Source organism: Oryza glaberrima, chromosome 3 (assembly GCF_000147395.1).
Source record: "Oryza glaberrima chromosome 3, OglaRS2, whole genome shotgun sequence".
Classification (NCBI taxonomy): domain Eukaryota; kingdom Viridiplantae; phylum Streptophyta; class Magnoliopsida; order Poales; family Poaceae; genus Oryza; species Oryza glaberrima.
The window spans coordinates 24,313,714-24,330,362 of NC_068328.1; positions in this window are offsets into that span (position 1 = coordinate 24,313,714).

The following is a 16,649-nucleotide window of genomic DNA, read 5'->3' on the forward strand; positions in this document are numbered from 1 at the left end:
ACCAGTGACCAGCTATACGCTTCTAGAGAAGAGAGAAAGGGAAACAGGAAGTGACATGATGCTTGAAATTTGTGTTTCATCATCTATCCGTTTTGGAAGGGGTGTTACAGTGGAGTATCATGTCAACAGCCATATCATTTTTTCCCTATATTAGAGAGAGAGAGAGACAAACCACCTAAAAGGTAGATGAATGGGCAAAAAAAAACTTTGATTTGCACGTTCAGCTATGGTTTTGAGCCATTTAGGATGGGTTTGATTGGGTGGATGAGTCTGGATAGGGGATTGTCGGTGATATGGGCCCGGGGGTATCACGTCTAGAGGGAGGAGGCCGCCCTCAAACCCACGTGGCACCCCGCGAGGGGGGATCAAGCTCGGGGTGGAGCGGTGGCTACCCCCACCCAGCTAGAGGGAGGAGGCCGCCCTCAAACCCACGTGGCTCTCCTTGAGGGGGGTCGAGCCTGGGGTGTTGTGGCGGCTGCCCCCTCCCAGCTTGGGGTCGGGCCGCCCCCAAACCCACGTGGCTCCCCGCGAGGGGGGATCAAGCCCGGGGTGGAGCGGTGGCTACCCCCTCCCAGCTAGAGGGAGGAGGCCGCCCTCAAACTCACGTGGCTCTCCCCGAGGGGGGTCGAGCCCGGGGTGTTGCGGCGGCTGCCCCCTCCAAGCTAGAGGGAGGAGTCCGCCCTCGCTTGGGGTCGAGCTGCCCCGATCCCCTCCACGTATCAGCCCACGTGTACAGGGTTAGGTGGGCGCGCCTAACGCCTACCTAACTGCATTTAAAACAGTCTATGCAACCGCGCCATGCCGCATTTAATGCGGCGTGCTGTGCATCTGACCAGTCTGTGACCGGTTGAATGACCGATGGGACGGCGACTGTGTACCCCCGCCCTGTCAGTGTGTCAAGCGGCGAGCGGCGTGCTCCGTCCCGTCCCATCATAATGATGAGGGGCTTCACAGCCTCTTACCCCGGCCAGAGTTGGTCCAACCACTCTGAACTGACCCGGCTTCTTGTTTTTTTGGTGTGAACGAGAACCCGGAAGTCCTCATCCATTAAATGGCGAATGACAAGGGCGCCCTGCATGATTTGATGGGCCCCGCGCAGCAACCGACGTGCAGATAGCTTCTGGGCTAAGGCACAAGACATGTAATTAATATAGAGAATATTTTCCCTTCTCCCTAGGTAGCACTCGCAGCACATGTGGTATCCCCTTAGAGTATAAAAGGAGGACCATGCCTAGCGAAGAAGGGGGATCGGACTGAGGATCCCTGAGCCAAAGCTTGTCTAACCCTAGCTTGCATACCAGGGATTCAGGGACTTTCTAAGCACAAAAGGATCATACACACAGGAGTAGGGTATTACGCTTCATAGCGGCCCGAACCTGTTTAAACCTCTTTTGTCTCATCGTCTTGGAGGAGCCTCCGAGATCAAGATCACACACAGTTTCGCTCACCAAATCCTCGAATCTCATCCGCTGCCCCCGGCCGAACTCTCAAAGGGGGGCCTCACAGCCTCCCGCTAGAGAGGGTCACCCCTCGACAGGGATGGTCGTCCGATTTTTTGTGGTGTTTGGTTGGAGGGTAGGGTGGATGGGGTGGCCCAAAAAAAGGAAATATTCCCTCAATATGCTGGATGAGTGCATCCGACCAATTTGGCCGAATGAAGCTATGAAGTTTTGGTCTGGGTGATGTGTCATATTCTGATTGGCTGTAGTTGGTTTGATTTTCTGTTAGCACGCTCCAAATGATTTTTTTCTCCTAAACCATTTATCTAATTCGTGATTTGATTACACCATTATATTTATTACAATTAAATCTTTAAAACAACATCTCAGATGATTATATTGTCATATATATAATCCACTATTTTTGGCTTATTTCATTCGTGTTATATCTCTTTAACCAAACAAGAAATTTGATCATTCTATCTATACAAACCAAACAAAAAAATTAGATCACAACATCCAATATAATATGGATGGTCATCTTCTATCCACACGTAACCATGAACCAAAACACACCGTTAACCATTCCATCCATTCTGCTTCCTCCAAAGGAAGGGCTTGGGAGGCGTGATGCTTTTCATGGCACCCCCCGCTTGTAGAGAGGCCTGCGTTGCGTTGCGCTGCACATGGCCATGGCAGCGCAGGAGCACGCGCACATGTATACGTAGGGCGCCCAAAATGCTGCCGCCTACAAAGCCCCACGCGGCCACGCTGCCGGCCTTTTTGGAGGTGAACGCCATCTCATGTTCTCTCCTCTCCTATTTTGTTTTTCTTAAGCAAATCTTTGATGGATCAAACCTGAAAACGAGAAGCTGTGAACGTCGTTCTTGTTACCTGTCTTAATGTAATTGGCCGACTTCAATAAAAGTAACGTGCTACTCACTCCTTTTTTAAATACTAATAACTGATAATTTATTTTTTTTGATTTTACTGTTTGAACTTAATAACAAATCATCGTTTTTAGCTTTTGTAAGTATTTTGTAAGGGCGAATGGTCAAGGATCGAAAGAAAATAGCAGCCGTTGTCACTTGCTTAAAAATGGAGGCAGCAATTTTGTAGACATTTCGGAGGAGGGCTGATAAATATGCATGGCTATTGAGCCAACCCTTGCAACAACGAGTGATTTTCTTGGATTACGTCCTACTTTTAGGAGAAAGCAAATTTTTACTATCAATTCTAACAAACACTTATTTAAATTTATAGTTAGGATTCGATTTTTTTAGACGGAGGGTGTATCACATTGACACGTTGACTAACATCGGCTCTTTCTTTTTCTCTTTCGAACACTACTAGCTCACAGTGTTTGTTTTAAGAGCTGCCAGTAGCTATAAGCATCTCTCTCTGCTTTGGCCTGGTAGGACGTCTTTGGAACATAGCTGTACACAGAGAGCAACACCAAAACAGCTGCAAGATCAGCTCACGAGATGCAGAGACAGAAGATGCGTCTGTTTCTTTGGCTTTTGGACTGTGTACAAACTGTTCATATATACTGTGTACTGACTACGCCAGTGCACTCCCTGCATGCGCGTATATATGCGGTGCCCCCTCGTCTTCTCTCTGGCTTTCTAGTACTAGTACCCTCGTCTCTGTGCACATTTGCTCTTTGGCCGGGTTTCGTTTGTTGGCCAATTTTTTTTTCCAAGTATATGGACACATATTTGAAGTATTAAATATAGACTAATAATAAAATAAATTACAAATTACGTCTATAAACTGCGAGACGAATTTATTAAGCCTAATTAATTTATCATTAGCAAATGTTTACTGTAGCATCACATTATCAAATCATGGCGCTATTAGGCTCAAAAGATTCGTCTCGCAATTTACATACAAACTGTGCAATTGGTTTTTATTTTCGTCCGCATTTCATGCTTCATACATGTGTCCAAACATTTGATGTGTCATTTTTAGCGATTTTTTTTTTGAATTTAAACACACCCTTTGTACTATTACTAGCCAGTACAGTATACTCTAGTTGATTCAAAAATTTGTCTCCAGCTCTATCTAAGTTTGCTCTTGAACTTACTAGCCACAGCCAAAAGAATAAATTTAAAACTTAATTTTAGAATTAACTTGATGTTTTTTATCGTAACTTATTTTATAGCATTAATCTTTTAATTAGTTGAAGTATTCGTAAAGAGAAGTTTTACCAATAAATTATTTTTTATCGCTAATAAGCATTAAGGTTTATATAGTCCACTACGGGTGAAACTTTTGGGCCCACTGAAGAAGGTTCTGAAATGTTTATATTAGTAGATTTAAGTTATAAAAACATATATTTAGAGCGTCTCTAATGTATAGTCTTGTTGAGTGATGTTCAAAAAATCGGGAGTATTGCCTTGGCCAAGTGCACCTGAAAAATAGATTTATTGCACGGCAGAATCTTGCTCACCCGGAAAACAAAACAGTGGAATATTTATGCTCTGATTTAATTTTGTTTTCCTTTTTGTGCCGGCGGAAGACCAGGGAAAGCACAAGGAACTTCATCACTTTTGGCTGTGCTCATTCATGTCCATGTCCATTCAATGGATGTGCTCCAAGGGCAAGAGCAATGCGCCACTAAATCTGTTTAGCCTGGGATGCCAAATAGACAAAGAACTTCAAAAGCCACGAGCTACACAATGCAATATGACCTCAAACCGGGTCCATTCCTATTTAAAGACGCACATTTGCCTACTCAGCTCACAGTGGGTGTGACCGAAACCCACAGAGCAGAGCTCTCTAGCGAACACGAAATTACGTGCGTGCCCTCAAAATCGGCGTTCTCTGCCCCTTTGACTCGTTCTCTCTCGCGATCGGACGTGTCCGAGTTCTCCTCCTCCGTCGACGCATCGACTTCTTCTCCTCCTCCCGCGCCACCCTTGTGCCGTCCGACGTCGCCGACGATGAAGCTTTGGACATCGCAGCAGTCTCCACCACCGCCGGCTTCTTCAGCACATCCGCCAGCTGCTCCAGCGGCACCGCCGGCTTCTCCAGCGCAACAGCCGGCTGCTCCAGCGCCCCCGCTGGCGTCTCCAGCACATCTAACAGCTGCTCCAGCGCCTCCACCTGCTCCGGCATCTGAGGTGAGGTGTTCGATCTCAATAGTACCAATTTTATTGATGGAATTTGGGAACCCGCTAGAACTTAGGGTTTAGCTATTGATTTCTGAGAAGTATTGCAATATTGTGCATCTTTGATGTGGAATTGATGTGCTATGCGAAATTAGTGAAGAAATCAGGAGCGCGTGGGAGGGCGGGAGGATGGCGAGCGCAGGAGGAAAAAAAAAGGGGCGGCTATCACGGGAAGGAGGGCGAGGGGCGAGGGCGATTTTGGGAGATCCCGCGAGCGCAGGAACGAGTTCGAGGAATTCGCTCCACAGCGCGGCCGCCTCGCGATCTCATGCAACCTCGGCGCAACCGAAGAACGGATGGCTTACTTTGGTTACATGCGCTTCCTTTCTGTGGGCCCTCCCTGGCACGTGGCGCTCTTTTTTCCCATTGCTCCTACGTGCGCGTTCGAGGCCGAACGCCACATCATCCCACTGTGAAAGCCCTAATATGAGTACATATACTTCCTCAAATGAATCATGGATAAATATTTGACAGTTACAACAAGATTTAGTAAAGATGGCTCGTCTAGATTTTTTCTATAAAGTTACTCTAATGTAAAATCGTGGGTTTTCCCTTAAAACATCATTGGCCAAAGTTCTAAAAAAGTCTATCCAAAATATTTATAAGCAGAAGGAGTTTTATCGTATATCTTGTTCTCGTAAGAGGAAGTCAAGAGAACACTGCACAGTTGGACCAATGAAATACTTTATATACCGATATAAACATGGTAAGTATCAGATCTGATAGCTATGATATTAAATTTATAGTACAACAGAATTAGACATGATTTCTATCAATTCTGACACCTACGATATTATACTAACATCAACATGATTCCTAGATACCATGCTAACGTCTATTATATTCCAACAATATGGTGCTGTAGTATTTCTAATCTGGTAAAGGTCGCGCAAATATTTGATCTAATTTCCGCAGCTTGGAGTATTAATATTGGTTTAAAAACTTGTGAGTATCTGTTTGTACTACTTCTCAAAACATCAAATATATATTGAGATTGCGTATATGAAAATCATATATATGGATCTATTACTCTTGAAAAATAATGAAAGTAAAACGTGAGATATTAGTGAACCACTGCATCGAAAATAAACATATAAATTAGCTAGCCGAGTCCGTGACAAACATCTTGTTGTTTCAAACAAGTATAAGTGATTTTGTTGTTGGTGGTAGCTCTGGCCTGCAGGTGTCTAGCTATAGCTATCTCAGGTTACTTGCCATTAATTATTTTTTCATGATTCTTTATTTATTGTTTGATTGATGCATCAGATTTGCTCATGAAGTGTTAATTAGTCATGCGGTATTTATAACTCCATCCTTTTCTAGCTATATCATTTTGTTGTTAAACCAGGAACATTTGATACGACAAAGAAGCTTCTAATAAATATTGAGCTATAGAATACAAAATTTGTATAAAACCTATGGGAGGTTATATCATATTCTTATAAAGTAGATATCGAATCATGTGATGAGGTCAAATTATGCAACTTGAACCGTTCTTAAGCCTCCATAGAAATAGATGGTTTTCGTAAGATTTTTTTTTTTTGCGGGAGTTGAACTATTTCATATGAAAATTCTAGAAAATTCTTACATTCCAAAACATCCCCTAGCTACATTTCAGTGATGTAATATATGTGTTTTTTTATTTTATTTAAGGCTCCTTTCAAACGAAGGAATTTTAGAGGAATTTGAAGGGTCGGATTACTATGAAAAGAATTCTTATATGGTCATTTGGAACATAGTAAAGGATTTTCCAAATTCATTTGAAATTTCTTAGGATCGTCTTAAATCATAGGAAATCATAGGAATTTTGATTCTTGTGTTTTGTGTTTTTCCTATGCTTCATCCAAATGGTCATTCCTACGAGCCAGCGGCGAGGAGACAAGGCATCGGAATCCTACATTTTTCTATCATTGTTTTGAAAATCATGTGTCTCAAGGGACCCTAATATATATACATAGTAGTACACTGTCCTATAATATTTTCCTAAAAACAGTCTCAATATTATGCCCTTTAATTCGCATTGCCACCACCTCCACCACGTTAAACTCAAAATTTTATTACATCCAATTGGACATACTAGTTATTGATGTTTCAAGAAATTCAACTTGAATTAATTTCCAATTGGACCAAATACTAGTTTTGGTCGAGATAGGTATAGTTCGCTCAAGGTAGTTTCTAGCTCGATCGCAAGTGGCTGTGGAACTTAGGCCTTGTTTAGTTCGTGAAAAGAAAATGTTTGATTGTCACATCGGATGTTTGACCATATGTCGGAAGGGGATTTCGGACATAAATGAAAAAATTAATTTCATAACTCGCCAGGAAACCACAAGACAAATTTATTAATCCTAATTAATCCATCATTATCATATGTGGGTTACTGTAGCACTTATGGCTAATCATGGACTAATTATGCTCAAAAGATTCGGCTCGCGATTTCCATACAAACTGTGCAATTGGTTTTTTTAATCTATATTTAATGCTCCATGCATGTGTTCAAATATTCGACGTGATGTTTTTGAAAAAAAAAAGAACTAAACAAGTCCTTATAATAAGAAACGCAATTTTCACACGGGGTATCCGTCGCATTTCATCAATTAGCGTAAGGAGTGCCGACAAGAGTTATTGTCAGCCTCGTATGTCATGATCGATTGGTTTAATTTCAAAATCGACCTATCGAAAAAGGAAAATAAGTACCACATGTATTATTTCACTCTCTTCGCTTTCAAAAATAAATAAATAAATAAAACAAAATCGCTCTCTCTAGACGATTGCAACTCCAAAAGCAACCCCAACCGTATACGCTGAGGCCTCATTGAAGAATGCAGGGTAATCCACGTACCACCATGCATCTCCTGATCAAGTAAGAGGCTTAGCACGTAAGAAAAGGAATAATGATATGCTAATAACTCGATCTGCCATCAGAATAAACTGTTCCAAGTAAAATTTGTTCTTAACTTAACTGTGTAGCATGTTCAATTAATTGCCATTTTCAATATTTTTAAATTTTGATATCACCAAAATCTTTTCTTAACGACCCACGCCACACACTGTGAAAGTTCATATATAGGATGAAAAAATTACAAGATTATAACATAAAAATCCGTATCCATGAAAGACAAAAAAAAAAAAAAAAAAACCCACCGCTACTGTGAGCTAGCATCTCCTCGCATAACACCCTTGAAAAGGCACTAGCGCCAACCAACCGTCGATAAGCATGACCGATCACCACTAGGCCACATGAGGGTTGCAAACGCCCCACCAAATACCGACTCTACACAAAAGGATGTCAAAAAGTTTCCGGTCATCCTCACATAGAGGGGTTGAGAGGGAGAGGGTGAGAGAGAAGGAGATCCACTCGCCCCTTGCCCCAACCTAATGATGACAACCAAGAACTACCGGCGATCAATCTAAGAAAAGGCGACGAAGGTAAGGAATGCAAACCTCCTAGACAACACCTTCAGGAAGGTCATGGTACCTTAATTAGACGTCACCGTTGGACGTCCAATTGGACCCGGCTTTCACTTGGAGAGTCCAGTCAAGAGGGGAGGGTGGCCGCTCAACAACGTCCCAAGGAGGATCATGATGTCCGAAGATGTCACCGTTGCCAGCCGAGGAAACCCCAAGCTAGGTTTTCACCTGCAAACACCCTTACCCACACTTGTCGTTGCCACCCTTGAGCTTCACCACCTGCACAATCTCTGCCAACTCGAACCTTCACTGCACCAGCGCCCCACCACCAATCAGCCCATACCTAGTCTCCCACACGGTCACACCACCTCCCGCAGCTCACCAACTTCCCTGCTGACGGTGTAGTTGGTCACTGCTAGCTGCCTCTCTTGCCATCGGCGCGACTGCCGTCAGCCCACCATTGTCCCAAACGGCCGCCTGCTACCGCCGACTATGTGGGCCTTCATCGCCACTGGACGCGCTAGCCTCCTGCGGTCCCAGGACGCGACTGCCTCCCTACCATCACACGCGCCATCCTCCTTCCACGCCACCGGCCACATCATGCACAGCTACCTCCATCGGCCACATCCACGCTTGCCCTGCATTGCGCCTCCTCTTGCAGCCGCACCATGTGTGCCTCTTCTTTACCAATCTCGTCCGTCGACCGTGGCTACGCCACTCCGTGCCTCCTACTGCGCAAGTGCGCTCCCTCATCTGTGCCGTGTCATCAGTCTCTGCCTCCTCCTGCCCGATATGGCGCCATCGGTGTCGCCCCATCCGGATCTAGCCAGGAGAGGGTGAGTAGATCCGTCTCTGGCGGTGCCGGATCCTCTACGACCTTCTCGCCTCCGGCCACCAGGGCCCCTCTTCCGCCGCCATACTGAGGACAAGGCTTCGTTGGGGCTTTTTTTTGTCGCTGCCACCACTTTCTCGGTTGGCCGCTCGGCTTTTCGGTGACGAAGAGGTGGCGAGGTGAGGGGGAGGGGGTGGGTGCACTGGTGGCTAGGGTTTTGCCCCCGAGCCACCTATGCAAGAGCGACACGGGGGAGAGGGGAGCTTTCTAGGAAGGTAACAAACTAAACATTTTATTACCAACATGACTGTACTAAATATTGATAATTTTGAAACTTTCTACTCTTAAAACTTCTACCAAAATTTGATAAGGTTTCAAACCAAACAACACCTACCTCATCTTAACTTTGGTAGTTACCAAAGTTTGGCAAATGTTATTTTTTTCAATGAAGTGAACGAGCCTGTGATTAACCTAAATGAAACTGTCTGTGTGACTCGACACATTTCTTCTAGCCACATCACATGATTCTTCTGTTGCCTCACTCCCTGTCGCCCCTCCACCTTGCCGGCTAGTGGTAGAGTTAGCAGCATTGTCGAGCCCGAGTGACGAAGAGCGTTTGCTAATGATCAGCAAATTTTAAGGTATGATTTTAATGGAAGAATAGTAGAAACATCGGCGATACAGCCTGGACAGTTACCCAAACAACCACCCAGCTGGCTCCGCCGCTGTCACCAGTGTCCCAATGCCACCCTTTCCTCAAGTGCCTCGCGTCACTGTCCTCCTCCATTTTCAGCGGCTCTTACCGCTGGATGTACCGCCACCTCAGATCGTCTCCTAACCACTTTAATGACGAGCTTTTCCCGCCACTGTCAATAGAATAGCCCACCGCCCTCCTCTCCTCCCCTACCACTGAAGCGGCACGCCACTCCAACATGGCCAATGGCCTACTGCTGGACTGTCATTGTGCGCTCTAGTCATTCCTTTATATGAGCTAGGGAACGCACTCCATCTCCCTACCCCTTCTCTCGTCTCCCCCTCGCCTAACCTCAACCCCAAAACATCGCCACTCTGGGCCTCGTCGGAGTTCGTCGGAACTCGCTAGAGATGGCGACGACCAAGAATGAAACTCACATAGCAAATTGCAAGGTCCAAAACTCGCATAATTTTGCCCCTAAAAACGTGTCAAATGACGTAGCACAACATTTTCCGACGAGACATAGGATCGATCAGATAGGTCGAGATGTGTATTGGATTCCTTTGTGGGCTCTAGCTAGGTCGCTGCCAGTACACAGGGGGTAGGCGTCCCATGTAAATGTACCGTATGCAATTGGGGCCCCGAGAGACAGAGCGATCGATGACGGACGGCCAGGCTTTTGCCGCGCCCGCGGCCGACACCGCCCGCCCGGCGCCGCGCACGCCCAGGCCCCGCCGCCGCCCACGCCGCATATGCGCTTCTACCCCCCCTCAGCCTCGCCTCGCCTCGCCGGACGCCGACCTGGCCGTCCATGTGGGCCCCACCGCTCAGTGAGACGCGCTGGTAGTCCACGGAGGCGGCAGAATGTGCAGCCTGCGCGTGCGACAATGCACAGAGGTCCCCTCATGTACATATGCTGCTGCTGAGGAGGATGGAATGAAATGAATATCCGGATTTGGGTCATCGTAATATGGCCGAGTTTAATTACAAACTTTTTCTTTAAACTTTTAACTTTTTCATCACATCTAAATTTTTTTACACAGACAAACTTTCAACTTTCTTGTCACATCATTCCAATTCCAACCAAACTTTTAATTTTAACGTGAACTAAACACACCCTGCATATGGTCCTCTCCTCCCTTCGATCTCATGAGTGTTCTCCAATTTCCCTAATTCATCCCTGCCTATCCAGTATCTATACATATTGTACCGTCTCGAGTTTTTTTTTTTTTTGCTTGAGTTATTTTTTATCTGATTGGGAGGGAGACGTGTACGCGCATACACCACTGTATATGTTGTCGTCACATATGTATATATGCTACCACACGGACAAAGCCGGACGGATGCACCTATTACTGGAGATAGGCCTAAATTAATACATGTAGACTAAAGATAAATCTGTAAACCTTGCAAGTTGAATTTCCTTGTGAATTAGATTAATTTATTCCGTGTGTAATTATTTGTTGGCGCCGAGATTTAAATTCTGGTGTGCGGTGAAGAATCTCTGTACCTACAACTTCACCATGTTCCAAAGGGTGGAGTGCTGTAACATTCTTTGTCGAACCATACTCCCTTATATCAGTAAAAATTAAAATTAACTAGAAAGGTAGCCCGCGCATTCGCGCGGGCAATGCATCATGGTTTGCATTTGAAAATGGATCATATTTATCAGATAGCCTCTACAATGTTTTAGAAGTATGTTTTCTCAACAAATATTCTTTGTTGGTATCATATTGATAATTTCTCTAAGCTATATACTACTATAGTATTTAATTAATCTATATAAGCAATTATCTATTATTATCATCATCATCATCATCTAAAAAGGAGCTAGACCTAAATTGTTTAGAAAACATGCTTATTAAATTGAAAGCAAGTTGTTTTTTTTTCTTTTTTATTGAATGCTTTAGGCCTTGTTGATGAAAACGTAAGTGTCAGTGTTATGGATAACACATACTCAATAGTAATCGACTAAACTCGACGGGGCCCACTATAATGCCAGGTCTTATACAGAATCATACCTCGTATATAGAAGGAGTTCCGAATAAGAAAGTACAAGAAGAGTTCTACATGAAAACTATAAGGATGTACTCGAATTGTATCCATATTGGTCTCCCTAGTTCTACTTGGACAGAGAACATCTATGGATATAAATACGAGACCCCTAGGAGGAGAGGGGGGGGGACACAAACCAAGACAAGCCAGAACAAACCAACACACGCCGCCAGATATCGACATCGGAGATTAACCTAGATATAACTAAACTGGTGCCATCAGAGGCTGTCAAGAGGGATCTAGCATTATCTTTTATCTCGGCGAGTACTTCAAGGAGGAAGACTACCCCGTCGTCGACTACGTGTTGGTGTTCATGCCGCAAGTCGACGACGATTAGATAAGCTATCCCAATTATTGTACTCGTGTGATTCTGATGAAAAAGAGCAACACCGGCTTCGGCCAACAGGAGTAGGATTGTTACCTTCCATGAAGGGGCCCGGACCTATATAAAAATTCTTATCTCTGTCTTTTTTACTTCAATATCGCATATACCCTGGTACCAACGATCCCCATATCATGCCAATACTGTAGTCATGATTTAAAACGTTAATAGTAAGACCTAGCTAAACTCATTGTTCCTTTTCCTCCGCCATACGGTTTTCATGCAGCTCCTAGTTACTGTGTTGAGATGTGGTCATTGCACCTATGGAAGTTGCCTTGTGATTCATCGTAGTGGTGTGATCATATTTTCTGTCAAACTTAGTTAGTACTATTTCCGTGTCTTGTTATATCCTTAAATCTAAATGGACTCCAAATTTAATCCTTCATGGATATATATAAAACAAAAATATATTCAAAGACGATTAATGTTCATATATAGGGATGATTCACCTTTTGAATGGTCTATGCACAAAGAAAATAAACGGAGTTACCCGGAATGCGTAGAAGGCCAGAACAACATGCTACTAAAAGTGCATTAAGCACCATCTAAAGTCAATTAGATGGTGATACACGAAATATCATTTAGCTTGCTTGGAATATTTTAGCACATTTAAAAAAAATCACGAAGTAATCGAATTTATCTTTATATTGTAGAAAAATTATATTTTAAAGACTGTTAATTTTTTTCCCGACGGTAACACTTACATATGTTTTTTTTGGTTTTGTCTTTTTTTATCTACGTGCTTTCCTTCCCTTCCGTCAACGGTAGGTAAGATCGTTATATTGTAAAAAGTCCTATTATAAAGACCATCAATTTTTTCTCCGACGGTACCACAGATGCAAGTTTTTCTAATAAAAAAATATAAAAGATGGTTTAACGAATGTTGATTGGATATTATATATTTTTATTATATATTTTATATTTATCAAATAATATATTTTATCTTTATATTATAGAAAAACTATTTTTTAAAGGCCGTCATTTTTCCCCAACAGTACCACGGACGTATTTTTTTCTAGGCTTTGTTTTTTTTATCTCAATTGCTTTCCTTCCGGAAACAGTAGATAAGATCTTTATATATTGTAGAAAAATCCTATTCTAGAAACCATCATTTTTTTCCTGACAATAGCACGGATGGTTGTTTTTTTTTTTACTGTCTTTTTTTATCTCAGTGCTTTCCTTCCAGCAATAATAGGTAACATAGAGGAGGAAGCTATTATATTTAATAATAAATATAATCTAATGGTGGAAAATAACGGGTCCACCAATTTAAGTGAAAATCGACGGTGAGATTAGACTGTGCCATGTGGCGGCTTGAGAGCGTTTGTAGGAGTGCCACGTGACGGTTTTAGAGCGTTTGTAGGGAGTTTAATGGACTTTTAGTATATAATAGATAGATAGATAGATTGAAAAGATTCCCTTTCAGCCATCTTATTGCCTAAATATTGAATTTTGAGTTGCTTGGATTCCTTTCCCAAGCATATGATTAGCTAAAAAATACTTGGATTTGCCTATATTAGAATTAATCCTAGAAACTTTTATGTTGTATACAAAGTTGAATCCTATAAATGCTTTATTTAGGGACAGCAGAGTACATTGCCAATATGGTACGGAGTGTCATTGACAAGGAAAGGGGGATTTAATTAGTGCAGTGACAGTTTTACTTGGATACATTGATCGAAGGAAGACAACATAATTATAATACACGCGAGACCTTCCCTGGTACTTGTAATCTCTGTTTCTATGATGCAAACTTTAAGCTCTAGGGAGTATATATGCAAGTTAGAGCCAAAAATGAAAAAGACCACATGCATTATTGCACCCCCTGGGGACATAGAAGATGACACACTAATTAAAGGCCCTATCTAAATTCTTTCTGCTGTTCCTTTGGTCTTTAGAGTACTCTAGTAGTAGCTAAAAACGTCCAAGAAAAGGTCCTTATGCATGTCTGACAAACTGGGGTTTGTATGTTGCTTACAAGCTACACATGCTGTCAGCACTAAAATACACATCCACAAAGAATGGAATTTTACCTAAAAGGCTATATATATGTGCATGCATGTTCACAATACAAATTAACAATTGTTCTCATATTATTTAACTGATGATCCTTTTTTTCCTCTTATCATGCACATCTTTTACTTTTTGAAACTTCCATGGTTATATACAAACTGGACGGAGTACTAATACGACCAAACCAATTGTTACAAGGATCCTCAAAAGAACTGAGATATACCAAACCAAATAATGAAATTCAGACTTCAGACTGAAGTTCAGAGAAAACGCATTTAATTAGCTAGCTACACTGATCACACAACTACCATTAGGGAGAGTACTTAGTGGGGTACCTGAGATAAGTTAGTTTTATTAGCACATTGCTTTGGAGCACTGAGCCCCTAGTGTTAGGGGGCAAAGCATGAACCGAGCAAAGAAAAGATATGCATTATGTATCTTTTTCTTGGGCTTTGGTGATGTGCCTTGCATCCAAAGGGATGCCAGTTCCACTAAACCCCACAAATGCAGGCTTTACCTCATGATCACATATTGTGCCCGTGGAAAAGAGGAGAAAAAGTTTCGGCGCAATCTGTGTATGTGGAAAATGAAAGTGAGATTATTTAAAGGTGTTAATCTCAAAATTAGGTGTTCATGCCAATTAATTAAGATGTGTGCTTGTTCATGCCTGCTGATCGATCAACGATCATTATTTCTTTCTGAACCAACACTTTCCCAACTACGAACTGAAGAAAAAGGTTGTTTTCCAGTTATTCACATAGGTGGATGAATTGTTTAACTAATCACTTTTCAATGTCATAATGTGATACTGTGTTCTAAACATCAAATTTTCTGTAGCTTAGATACAGTTCTAGATCTTTATATATTTTCTGCGTGTACTAGATATCGATCGATGATCTAACTAACCTTGCATTAGAAGTGATGTAAGTGTAATATAGTTTATTCAAGAACAGAAAAACGTGATGTTCTCAATCACATTTCCTCATCACACCTTAGATATAATATTAAGTTGAAGCACTGATCATCAGAGAGACAGAGAAAGAGTTCCTAACAAATGCAGAGAACAACAAGATCAGATTAGTTCAGTTCAGTTCTTTCATCACTGTCACCCAGGCACACGGGAGACACTCATACACGAGGATTTCTAGGAATTAATTAAGATATACTATCAAGTGACTGATCGATGGTGCATCAAACATGAAATAATTCAAGGGAGAAAGTGCATCAGAGAAGAAGTCGTCGTCGTCTCTCTCTTGGTTCTTCAGAATGGCAGGCAAGTCGATCAGTAGAGAAGCATATAAAAGCTGCCAGGAATATAAGCAAAGATCCTGCAATGGTGGATTAGCAACTTGATATGATGAATGGACGCAGAATTTGCAGAGAGAGGGCAGCAGTGCAAAAATATGCAATAATTCAGTTTAGTGCTTGGTCTGTGTGTGCTACTAGCTTGCATACTGTACATGTAATAGGATGGTAAGGCATGTGCATTGCATGGTTATTGAGAGCTGGCTATGTGTGTGACTTGACAGAGGCCAGTTTGCATGCATGATGCATTCAGTTGCCCTGCACATCTCTACTTTTGGTTAATTGCTAGCTGAAAAGTTATTTAATGATGCATGTACGGAGTTAGGAGAATTAAAAATATGAAAGTTAATTTGGTGTGTGTCGTCCTTTAAAGTACATATATGGATTCATGGTCCTGATTAATCTTGACCATTCATGCAAACAAACTTAGTTTAGTTATATATATATATATTACTTAGCCAATTATGGCTAGTCAAAAGGTGGTCGATCATAATCATATAAATCTGTGTAATTAATGTGTGTGGCCGAATATATGTAGTAGCTTAATTGAGAATTTAGGCCATTAGCTAGATCGATATAAGGTCCAATCAATTACTCCCTCCATCTCAAAATGTTTGACGCCGTTGACTTTTTAAAAAATGTTTGACCGTTCGTCTTATTCAAAAAATTTAAGTAATTATTAATTATTTTTCTATCATTTGATTTATTGTTAAATATACTTTTATGTATACATATAGTTTTACACATTTCACAAAATTTTTTGAATAAGACGAACAATCAAATATATTTAAAGAAGTCAACGGTGTCAAACATTTAAGGAATGAGGGAGTAGTATTTTACATTATTAATGTCCCAAACTCTAGCCTAAGTACAAATTCACACAACTGCAACCAGCACATGTGGTTTTGTAGCACTACGTACTCCCTCCGTTTTAAATTGTAAGATTTTTTTAGTCTTATCTAGATTCATCCATTGATCAATATATGAGTATATGTTTTGGATCGGAGGAAGTAGTACAGTAGTTACACAACCCAATGTCACCATCAAGTGAAAACTCGTTACAACACAAAGAAGGCCAAATATTTAAAGAACAAAACTTAAAAGGCATCTTTCATACTACAGTTGACTAAAAATAATGACTATTAAATCTTTAATTTTCTACAACGACGACACATATAAAAGGGGATATGGCTTATTGGCTTGTACTCCTCTGTTCCCGAATAAATATAGTTTTAGCTAGTCAAAGATATATGAAGAAAGAGGTTAAAAGACTATTATGTCCTTCATTAATATAGAAAAAAGAGGAGGGTTCACTACTATAAAACATTAAATAGGTGTCACAACTATT